Raw genomic sequence first — 12,412 nt, 5'->3', positions numbered from 1 at the left:
CAGAATACAGCATCCATTCTTGATAAAAACCCTCAACAAAGTAGGTATAGATGGAACATACCTCAATATCATAAAAGTTATATGCAGAAGACCCACAGCTAATATCATCCTCAATGGGGAAAAACTGAGAGCTTTTCAACTATGGTCAGGAACAAGACAGGGATTGTTCCACTCTCACCATTACCATTTAACACAGTACTGGAAGTGTTAGCCTCAGCAATCAGACAATAAAAAGAAATAAAAGGCATCTAAATCAGCACAGAAGTCAAACTTTCACTATTTGCAGATGACACGATACTCTATGTAGAAAACCTGAAAGACTCCACCAAAAAATTGCTAGAACTCATACAGGAATTTAGCAAAGTCACAGGATATAAAATCAATGTGCAGAAATCTGTTGCATTTCTATACACCAATAACAAAGGAGTAGAAAAAGAAATCAAGGAATCAATCCTATTTACAATTGCACCAAAACCATAAGATAGTTAGGCATAAACCTAACCAAAGAGGTAAATGATCTGTACTCTGAAAACTATAGAATACTCATGAAAGAAATTGAAAAGGACACAAAGAAATGGAAAAACATTCTATGCTCATGGATTGGAAGAACAAACATTGTTAAAAATGTCTATGCTACCCAAAGCAATCTACACACTTAATGCAATCCCTATTAGCATTTTTCACAGAGCTAGAACAAACAATCCTAAAATTTGCATGGAACCACAAAAGATCCCAAATAGCCAAAGCAATCCTGAAAAGGAAAAGAAAAGCTGGAGGCGTCACAATTCCAGACTTCAAGCTATATTACAAAGCTGTAACCATCAAGATAGTGTGGTACTGGCACAAAAACAGACACATAGATCAATGGAACAGAATAAAAAACCCAGAAATGGACCCACAACTCTATGGTCAACCAATCTTCAACAATGCAGGAAAGAATGTCCAATGGAAAAAAGACCATCTCTTCAACAAATGGTGCTGGAAAACTGGACAGCCACATGCAGAAGAATGAAACTGGACCACTTTCTTACACTATACACAAAAATAAGTTTAAAATGGATGAAAGGTGATGCCTGGGTGGCTCAGTCAGTCAAGTGGCTGCCTTTGGCTCAGGTCATGATCCCAGGGTTCTGGGATCAAGTCCCGCATTGGGCTCCTTGTTCAGCAGAGAGCCTGCTTCTCCCTCTGTCTGCTGCTCCCACTGCTTGTGCTCTCTCTGTCAAATAAATAAATAAAATTTTTAAAAATAAAAAAATAAAAATAAATAAAATGGATGAAAGACCTAAATGTGAGACAGGAATCCATCAAAATCTTACAGAAGAACACAGGCAGCAACCTCTTTGACCTTGGCTGGAGCTAATTCTTACTAGACATGTCACCTGAGGCAAGGGAAACAAAAACAAAATGAACTATTGGTACTTCATCAAGATAAAAAGCTTCTCCACAGTGAAGGAAACAATCAACAAAACTAAAAGACAACCGACAGAATGGGAGAAGATATTTGCAAATGACATATCCGATAAAGGGTTAGTATCCAAAATTTACAAAAACTTATCAAACTCAACACCCAAGGAACAAATAATCCAGTTAAGAAATGGGCAGAAGACATGTATAGACATTTTTCCAAAGAAGACATCCAGAAGTCAAACAGACACATGAAAAGATGCTCAACATCACCCATCATCAGGGAAATACAAATCAAAACAATGATGAGATACCACCTCACGCCTGTCAGGATGGCTAAAATTAACAACACACAAAAAAACAGGTGTTGGCAAGGATGTGGAGAAAGGGGGACCCTCTTGCATTATTGGTGGGAATGCAAACTGGTGCAGCCACTCTGGAAAACAGTATGGAGTTTCCTCAAAAAGTTAAAAATAGTACTACCCTACAATTCATAATTGCACTACTAGGTATAAAGGATACAAAAATACAGATTTGAAGAGGTACATGCAGCACCGAATGTTTATAGCAACATTAGCAACAAGAGCCAAACTAAGGAAAGAGCCCAAATGTCTATCTGATGAATGGATAACAAAGAAATGGTATATATACATATATATTATAATGGAATATTACTCAGCCATTGAAAAGAATAAAATCTTGTCATTTGCAATGACGTGAATGGAGCTAGAGTGTATTATGCTAAGTGAAATAAATCAGTCAGAGTAAGACAAATACCATATGATTTCACTCATATGTGGAATTTAAGAAAACAGATGAACATATGGGAGGGGGGAAAATGGAGAAAGGGAAATAAACCATAAGAGACCCTTAACTATAGAGAACAAACTAAGGGTTGATGGAGGAAGGTGGGTGGGATATGAGCTAGATGGGTGAAGGGCCCTATTAAGGAGGGAACTTGTTAGGATGAGCACTGGGTGTTGTATGTAAGTGATGAATCACTGAATTCCACTCCCACAATCAATACCACACAGTATGTTAACTAACTAGAATTTAAATGAAGATTTGAAGGAAAAAAAAAAAGCTCAAAGAAAGTTGATATGGGTGGAGAAAGAAAGTAGAGTAACAAGATTAGAATACTAGTCAGGATATTTTGGGGGCCATTTCAGAGAATATAGATTTTAACCTATATAAAAGAGAAAGTTATTAAAGTATTTTACTCAATACTGACAATCTCTGAAATAGACTTTCTAAAAATAGGGAACATTTCTTTGTAGAAAGTGGGTTACAGCAGTGTGAAAATGAAAGTAGGATATTAGAAGGCTATTGCAGTAAATCCAACTTGGATATGAAAATGGCTAGGATTAAAGTGATAGTAAAGACTGACAAAGAAGAACAGATCAATATACAATGTGGGAGTAGAATTTATAGATATGGTGATCAACGGAATAATTGCTCAGTCCTCTTTTTTATTAGTCAAATTCTTATGATATTGAAAATGATAATGTTATTATGATATATTTCCTATAGATTAATTACTTGGAAAAAATCAACTTTTTAAGCAAAAGGATTATAGATAAAGTCATTGTCTTAAATATCATTGGATTCATTTCTACAAGTGGTAGTGGCTTCCAGGTGTGGGGATCCAAGCAAAAAAAAAAAGGAATTTTACATTATAAAATGTCTCTTATACAAGATAGCAAAGAAAATAGAATTGGATGTGCTGGAAAGAAGAATAAGATTATCAAGTTATCTTCTTCATGACTTTGTCTTTTCTATTCTATCTTTTTTCAGCATAAAATGAATCTGATCTAGAATCAGAACTTGAATTCATATCTTCAATAAAAGCAAAAGAAAAAAAAATATTCTTTTTCTCTTAAAGATAGACGTCACTTAGGAGAAAGGGCACTGAATTTAGCATTAGACTATTTGGATTTAAATCTTCTCCCTGCCCTAATGCCTCTTGCATATATTCTCTTTCTGGCAGGAGATGATAACCTTTTTTCCACTCAGCAATTCCTAGCAGAGTTGTCAGTGAAAGAAATACTAGAGAGACCATTCTGTTCAAAAGAACATCTAATAAAAACCGAAGAAAAAGTTATCAAAAAAATCCAGTCTTAACTGAATATGCATCACATGGTGATGGATTTTCTTAACTTGCCATTTGCAACAATGTGGATGGAGCTAGAGGATATTATGCTAAACAAAATAAGTCAGTCAGAGACAAATACCATACGTGGAAGTTTAAGAAACAAAATGGATGAATATAGGCGAAGGGAAGGAAAAATTAAAAAAAGATAAAAATTGAGAGGGAGGCAAGCCATAAGAGACACTGAACAATAGGAAACAAACAGAGGACTGCTGGAGGGGAAATGGGTGGGGGGAAGGGATAATTGGGTAATAGGTTTTAAGGAGGGCACTTAATGTAATGATCACTGGGTGTTATATGTTATATGCAACTGATGAATCACTAAGTTCTACCTCTGAAACTAATAAAAAAAAAGAAGAATACATAGCCATTTTTAATATACTACAGCAAGAAACTTTATTAAATACATTTATGGAATCAAATGAAGGTCTGTTGTGAGGAAATATATTTTCCAAACCTGTTTCTAGTGAAAAATATACTTTATCTGTAAGCAAGTATGACTACTTTGTATGAATTTTGTATGATATTCCATAGCAAGTTCTTGCAAGGTAATGTGAAGGAAAACAGGACAAATGACAAACAACCAAAATAAAAAGCTGGATGTGAGTGAGATGAGAAGGTGAGCAGATCCATGACCAAAAGCCAAAACAAAACAAAACAAAACAAACAAACAAAAACACTAAACAGATAATACAAAGACCAAAATTTCTAAGATAAATCTATTAAAAATAGCAAGAATCATAGGTCATAGAGAATAACCTCTTAGATAATGTTATATAAGGGCTTGCACATAATATGAAAGAAAACTGGGCATCAAAAGACAAACAATCAAAGTAGAAAGATAGACAGTGAGTGGAATGGGTGGGTGGGTGGGTCAATGGGAATAAAAGATGAAATAAATAATCCAAAGTCACAAAGAAGCATATGAAATGGATAAAGAAGAAACTGATATTTATACAATGGAATATTACTCAGCCATCAAAAAAGAGAATGAAACTTTGCCATTTCAATGATGTGGATGGAGCTAGAGTGTATTATGTTAAGTGCAATAAGCACTCAGATAAAGGCAAATACCATATGATTTCACTCATATGGAATTATGAAACAAAAGAGATGAACATAAGGGAAGGAAAAAGAGAGAGAGAAGCTAACCATAGGAGATTCTTTCGATAGAGAACAAACTGAGGGTTGATGGAGGGAAGTGGATAGTGGATGGGTAAATAGGTGATGGGTATTAAGGAGGGCACTTGTTGTGATGAGCACTGGGTATTATATGTAAGTGATGAGTCATTAAATTCTACTCCTGAAACCAATATTACGCTATATGTTAACTAACAGCACAAGAAACAACAAATGTTGGTGAGGATGTGGAGAAAGGGGAACCCTCTTACACTGCTGGTGGGAATGCAAGCTGGTACAGCCACTCTGGAAAATAGTATGGATGTTCCTAAAAAAGTTAAAAATAGACGTACCCTATGATTCAGCAATTGCACTACTAGGTATTTACCTAGAGAATACAAAAATACTAGTTCAAAGGGATCCATCCACCCCGATGTTTATAGCAGCATTATCTACAATAGCCAAGTTATGGAAACAGCCCAAGTGTGCATCTACTGATGAATGGATAAAGAAGAAGTGATACACACACGCACACACACACACACACACAAATATACACACAAAGGAATCCTAGCCATAAAAATTTAAATAAAAATTTTAAATTAAAAATTTTGAAATAAAAATTTAGGGAAAAAAAGAGACAAAAAAAGAAGCATAGGAAACATTTTAGTTAAATAAGGGGACAGAGATGCAAGAAATCAATGCAAATAGATTTTTATAACAAAGTCAGTTTTCCAGCCTGGCTTTCCAGAAGTAGTTTACCTTTCCCTGAACAGGCACCCATTATAGCATTGCTGATTTATTCTAGGGATAGAAACCGACAAAAGAGATCCCTTGGTCAAATTACAAATATATAAAAAGGAGAATTTACAGCATTTTGTGAGTGAATCTCCCTTAGTACCCATTCCCACATACTTAGCAATATTTATCTTCAGTTTTTCCATTTTATTATTTTTCCAGAGACTAGAGACAAAAATTTAGATCCAAGAAGATACTTGATGGACTGAATCATGGCATCATTCTTGAGCTCCCATTTTTTCCAGCCAGTTAACAAGCAGCCTCCCCTTTACATTAAATCATAATAATTAATACATGTCAGAATGTTTCAAGTTTTTTTGGACAGAAAAAATAAATGACATGGATATGAAGATGAAAGAAATCATTTCATTTAGTGTATCTCATTCATCATGCACTTTATTGATTTCAGAAAGTCCAGGAATTTGGTCCTGCAATAACCTTTATTCTGTAAAATACACAAGCAAGGATGAGTCTGCAAGCTATGGAAGGAAAGGCTTGTTGATTCGTGGTGAGGTCTGCATCATTAGGGAGGACCTTTGAGCCACTGGGGTTTCTCTGCTTGCCTTTCCCTACACCCCTAAAGGATATTCAGCTTCTAACAAACTATCTATGCTGTGGTAGTTGGCTGAGTACAACTGGAGACTAGATTGAGACAAGTGTGATCAATGCAAATTCTTCAGGCTGCAGATCCATATTTAATGTGGAAGATCAGTATGAGCTTTAGAAAACAATTTCTTATTCAACCACTGACATCAACCTTGGGGCATTTCATTTTCAGTGAGCAAAAAACTGAATTTCTGAGTTGGGCCCATAGCCCATGTGAAACTCTGTCACATGGGTCTTCCCCAAATGATGAGGATCATCAGTTAGTATAGAAAACAAAACATGCTTAAAATGCCATAGGATTAAGTAAAAATATCACAAATATCGTAAGACAGATAAAAACCAAATACTATGGAATGGAAAATAAGATGGCCATTTAGAATGCCATATTAATCATAGAAATGATCACAGAGAAATATTGACTTAGAAATATAATGTACCAGTTATCTTGAATTTGTAATACATGAGAAGTGACTTTATTGAATATTTGAACCTAGACAGATGCAGAGGTGAGAGTATTTTATTAGATATATAACTCACTTGGAGCCCTGAAAAGATGACAGGGGAGTAGGGGACCCTATTCCAACCAATCCCCAGAATTGAGTTGGGTATCCACCAGACCACTCTGAAGACCCATGAAATCAGCCTGAGATGTAAAAAGATAGATCTGGATCTCTACAAACAGAATATTACAGGCAGTTGGTTTCGAGGTATGAAGCGGGGAGCTGTGATTCTGTGGGCAGATATCGAAGGATAAACGGAATGGGGAGGGAGCCGTGGGGATCCTACACCACCAGTGAGTGATAGCCCTGGCATGTAATAGTAAAACTCACAAATCTTAGAACCAAAGAAACCATCTTAAGGGCAGTTAGGAGGAAGAGATTCCTTATATACAGAGGGAGGAACATCAGAATAACGTCAGACCTATCCACAGAGACCTGGCAAGCCAGAAAGGCCTGGCAAGACATATTCAGGGTACTAAATGAGAAGAATGTGCAGCCAAGAATACTTTATCTGGCAAGGCTCTCATTTAGAATGGATAGAGAGATGCAGGGCTTCCAAGACGGGCAGAAACTGAAAGAATATGTGACCACTAAGCCGGCCCTGCAAAAAATATTAAGGGGGGCTCTATAAAAGGAGAAAGACCCCAAGAGTGATATACAACAGAAATTTACAGAGATAATCTATAGAAACAAGGTCTTCATAGGCAACATGGTGACAATAAATTCATATCTTTCAATAATCACTCTCAACATAAACAGCCTAAATGCTCCCATAAAACGGTACAGGGTTGCAGATTGGATAAAAAGACAGGACCCATCCATAAGCTGTCTACAAGAGACTCATTTTGAACCTAAAGATACATCCAGACTGAAAGTGAAGAGATGGAGATCCATCTTCCATACCAGCGGACCTCAAAAGAGAGCTGGGGTAGCAATTCTTATATCAGACAAATTAGATTTTAAACTAAAGACTGTAGTTAGAGACACAGAAGGACACTATATCATTCTTAAAAGGTCTATCCAACAAGAAGATCTAACAATTGCAAATATCTACACCCCCAACATGGGAGCAGCCATCTACATAAGCCAACTGTTAACCAAAATAGTCATATTGATAACAATACGTTAATTGTAGGAGACCTCAATACTTCACTCTCAGAAATAGACAGATCATCTAAGCAGAAAATCAACAAAGAAACAAGAGCTTTGAATGACACACTGGCCCAGATGGACCTCATATATATATATATACAGAACATTCCACCCTAAAACAACACAATACTCATTCTTCTCAAGCGCACACGGAACTTTCTCCAGAATAGACCACATACTGGGCCACAAATCAGGTCTCAACTGATACCAAAAGATTGAGATTATTCCCTGCATATTCTCAGACCATAATGCTTTAAAACTGGAGCTCAATCACAAGAAAAAATTTGGAAGAAATTCAAACACTTGGAAGCTAAAGACCACTCTGCTCAAGAATGTTTGGGTCAACCAGGAAATCAAAGAAGAACCTAAACAATTCATGGAAACCAATGAGAATGAAAACACATCAGTCCAAAACCTATGGGATACTGCAAAGGCGGTCCTAAGAGGAAAATACATAGCTATCCAAGCCTCACTCAAAAAACAAAAAAATATATATAGAAAAATCCCAAATTCACCAACTAACTGTACACCTTAAAGAACTAAAGAAAAACAACAAATGATGTCTAAGCCATGCATTAGAAGAGAAATAATTAAGATTAGAGCAGAGATCAATGAATTAGAAACCAGAAACACAGTAGATCAGATCAACAAAACTAGAAGCTGGTTCTTTGAAAGAATTAATAAGATCAATAAACCACTGGCCAGACTTATCCAAAAGAAAAGAGAAAGGACCCAAATTAATAAAATTATGAATGAAAGGGGAGAGATCATGACTACACCAAGGAAATAGAAACAATTATCAGAAATTATTATCAACAACTATAGGCCAAGAAGCTGAGCAACCTGGATGAAATGGATGTCTTCCTGGAAACCTATAAATTGCCAAGACTGAAACAGGAAGAAATTGACAACCTGAATAGGCCAATAACCAGTAATGAGATTGAAGTAGTGATCAAAAACCTCCCAAAAAACAAGAGTCCAGGGCCTGATGGATTCCCTGGGGAATTCTACCAAACATTCAAAGAAGAAATAATGCCTATTCTCCTGAAGCTGTTTCAAAAAATAGAAAGAGAAGGAAAGCTTCCAGACTCATTCTATGAGGCCAGCATTACCTTAATCCCCAAACCAGGCAAAAACCCCATCAAAAAGGAGAATTTCAGACTGATATCCCTGATGAATGTGGAGTCCAAAATTCTCAACAAAATTCTGGTTAATAGGATCCAACAATACATTAAAGGGATCATCCAGCACGACCAAGTGGGATTTATCCCTGAGATGCAAGGGTGGTTCAACATTTGCAAATAAATCAATGTGATAGAACACATTAATAAGAGGAGAGAGAAGAACCATATGGTCCTCTCAATGGATGCAGAAAAATCCTTTGACAAAATATAGCATCCTTTCCTGATTAAAACTCTTCAGAGCATAAGGATAGAGGGAGCATTCCTCAAGTTCATAAAATCCATCTATGAAAAACCCACAGCGAGTATCATCCTCAATAGGGAAAAGCTGAGAGCCTTTCCCTTAAGATCAGGAACACGACAAGGATGCCCACTCTCATCACTATTGTTCAACATAGTACTAGAAGTCCTAGCAACATCAATCAGACTACAAAAAGAAAATAAAAGGTATTCAAATTGGCAAAGAAGAAGTCAAACTATCTCTTTTCATAGATGACATGATACTTTATGTGGAAAATCCAAAAGACTCCACTCCCAAATTCCTAGAACTCATACAGCAATTCAGTAATGTGTCAGGATACAAAATCAATGCACAGAAATCAGTTGCTTTCTTATACACTAACAATGCAACTGTAGAAAGAGAAATTAGAGAAACAATTTCATTTGCAATAGCACCAAAAACCATAAGATACCTCAGAATAAACCTAACAAAAAAGGTAAAGGATTTATACTCTAAGAACTACAGAACACTCATGAAAGAAATTGAAGAAGACACAAAAAGATGGAAAAACATTCCATGCTCATGGATCGGAAGAATAAACATTGTTAAATGTCTATGCTACCCAGAGCAATCTATACCTTCAATGCCATCCCAATCAAAATTCCAATGACATTTTTCAAAGTGCTGGAACAAACAATCCTAAAATTTGTATCAAATCACAAAAGACCCTGAATCTCCAAGGGACTGTTGAAAATGAAAATCAAAGCTGGAAGGCATTACAGTGCCTGACTTCAAGCTATATTATAAAGCCGTGATCATCAAGACAGCATGGTATTGGCACAAAAACAGACACATAGATCAATGGAACAGAATAGAGAACCCAGAATGGACCCTCAACTCTATGGTCAAATAATCTTCGACAAAGCAGGAAAAAATATGCAATAGAAAAAAGACAGTCTCGAGCAAGATGGCGGAGGAGTAGGAGACCTGGATTTCATCTCCTCTCAGGAATTCAGCTGGATAGGGATCAAACCACTCTGAACACCTACAAACTCAACAGGAGATCGAAGAAAAGAACAGCAACAACTCTCTGAACAGAAAAGCGACCACTTTCTGGAAGGTAGGACGTGCGGAGAAGTGAATCCGAGGCGATATTCGGGAGGATAGACGGCGGGGGAGGGGCCTCCGTCCGCCGCTTCTGGCAAGTGATAGAGCCCTGGAGCACAAAATTGGAACTTTTAGAAGTCTGCTCCGCTGAGGGACGTCACTCTGGTGGCTAAGTGGGGGGTGGAACCCTCGCGGGACAGTGTGGTCTCAGGACCCTCGGGGTCACAGAAAGACCGGGGGTGCCTGAGTGGGCAGAGCTCCCAGGTATCGGAGCAGGGAAGCCGACTGCAGAGACGGAGCCCAGGCGCGGGCTCTCAGCTCGGGGTTGTCATAAACCGTGATCCGCGGCACAGTCGGGCCACTGCTCCTCCAGCAGGGACCCAACAAGCGGCAGATCCGGGGAGACTCACCTTCTTCCCCCAGGAGGAGAGGCACGGGAGCGCACCGCAGGGATCTGCTGGGTTTGGAGACTCCACACGGGGTCAGGTGCCAGATAGAAAGGCGCAGTCACAGGCCGGCTGAGCACCGAGTGCGGCCGGAGACCGGGGAGACGGGAGTGACTGACTGCTTTTCTCTGGGGGCTCGCTGAGGAGCGGGACCCCGAGTTCTCGGCTCCTCCGGGGCAGAGACTGGGAGGCCGCCATTTCCACTCTCCGCCTCCAAAGCTGTACGGAAAGCTTGCAGGGAACAAAAGCTCTGGAGAGCAAACCCAAGCAGATTACTTAGCCCGGACCCGGCAAGGGCGGGGCAATTCTGCCTCCAGCAAAGACATTTGGGAACCACGGCAACAGGCCCCTCCCCCAGAAGATCAGCGAGAACAGCCTGCCAAGACCAAGTTTACCGATCAGTGAGAACAGCAGAACTCCAGCGCTAGGGGAATACTGCACATAGAATTCATGGCTTTTTTACCATGATTCTTTAGTCTTTCAAAGTAAATTATTTTTTTTAACTGTCTTTTTTTCTTTTTTTTTTGAATTTTTCTTTTTCCGTTTTTCAACCAACATCTTATCAATCCCTTTTTTAAAAAAAAACATTTTTATTTTTCATTTTTAAAGTCATATTCTATCCCTTCATAGTAGTTACCCGTATTTTTGGCATATATATATATAAGTTGTTCTCTCTTTAAAATTTTGAGATAGTTTCTTCTAACAGATCAAAATATACTCTAAATCTCTAGTGTATGGTTTTTTTCTACTCCCCTGCCTGATCACATTCTCTCCCTTTTTTCTTTTTTTTTAAATCCTCTTCTTTCTTTTTTCAAACAACTTATCAAATCCTTTTATAAAATTTTTTATAATTTCCATCTTTACAGTCATATTCCATCCCTTCATCATATCAACCCTTATTTGTGTACATATATAAGTTTTTCTTTCTTTAAAATTTTGGGAGGCACTTTCTTTTAACAGACCAAAATACACTCAAAATCTAGTGTGTGACACTGATCTATAAACCAGCCTGATCATATTTGATCACATTCTGTTTTTGTTTTGTTTTGTTTTGTTCTGTTTTTGTTTGTTTTTATCTTTATCTTTATCTTTTTCTTTTTTCTTTTTTTCTTTCTTTTTCTTTTTTCTCTCTTTCCCTTTCTTTTCCCACTGCTTCAGGTCTTTTCTGATTTGTTTAGAGTATATTTTCTGGGGACGTTGTTACCCTGTTAGCATTTTGTTCTCTCATTAATCTATTCTCCTCTGCACAAAATGACAAGACGGAAAAAATCACCTCAACAAAAAGAACAAGAGGTAGTACCGACTGCCAGGGACCTACTCAATACGGACATTAGTACGATGTCAGATCTAGAGTTCAGAATCATCACTTTAAAGATACTAGCTGGGCTTGAAAAAAGCATGGAAGTTATTAGAGAAACCCTTTCTGGAGAAGTAAAAGAACTAAAAGCTAACCAAGTAGAAATAAAAAAGGCTATTAATGAGGTGCAATCAAATATGGGGGCGCTAACTGCTAGGATAAATGAGGCAGAAGAAAGAATCAGTGAGATAGAAGACCAAATGATGGAAAATAAAGAAGCTGAGAAAAAGAGAGATAAACAACTACTGGATCACGAGGGCAGAATTCGAGAGATAAACGATACCATAAGACGAAACAACATTAGAATAATTGGGATCCCAGAAGAAGAAGAAAGAGAGAGAGGGGCAGAAGGTATAATGGAGCAAATTATAGC

The sequence above is a fragment of the Halichoerus grypus genome, chromosome 3 (genome assembly GCF_964656455.1).
Source record: "Halichoerus grypus chromosome 3, mHalGry1.hap1.1, whole genome shotgun sequence".
NCBI classification, from domain to species: domain Eukaryota; kingdom Metazoa; phylum Chordata; class Mammalia; order Carnivora; family Phocidae; genus Halichoerus; species Halichoerus grypus.
Note: the sequence above shows the minus strand (reverse complement) of the source record.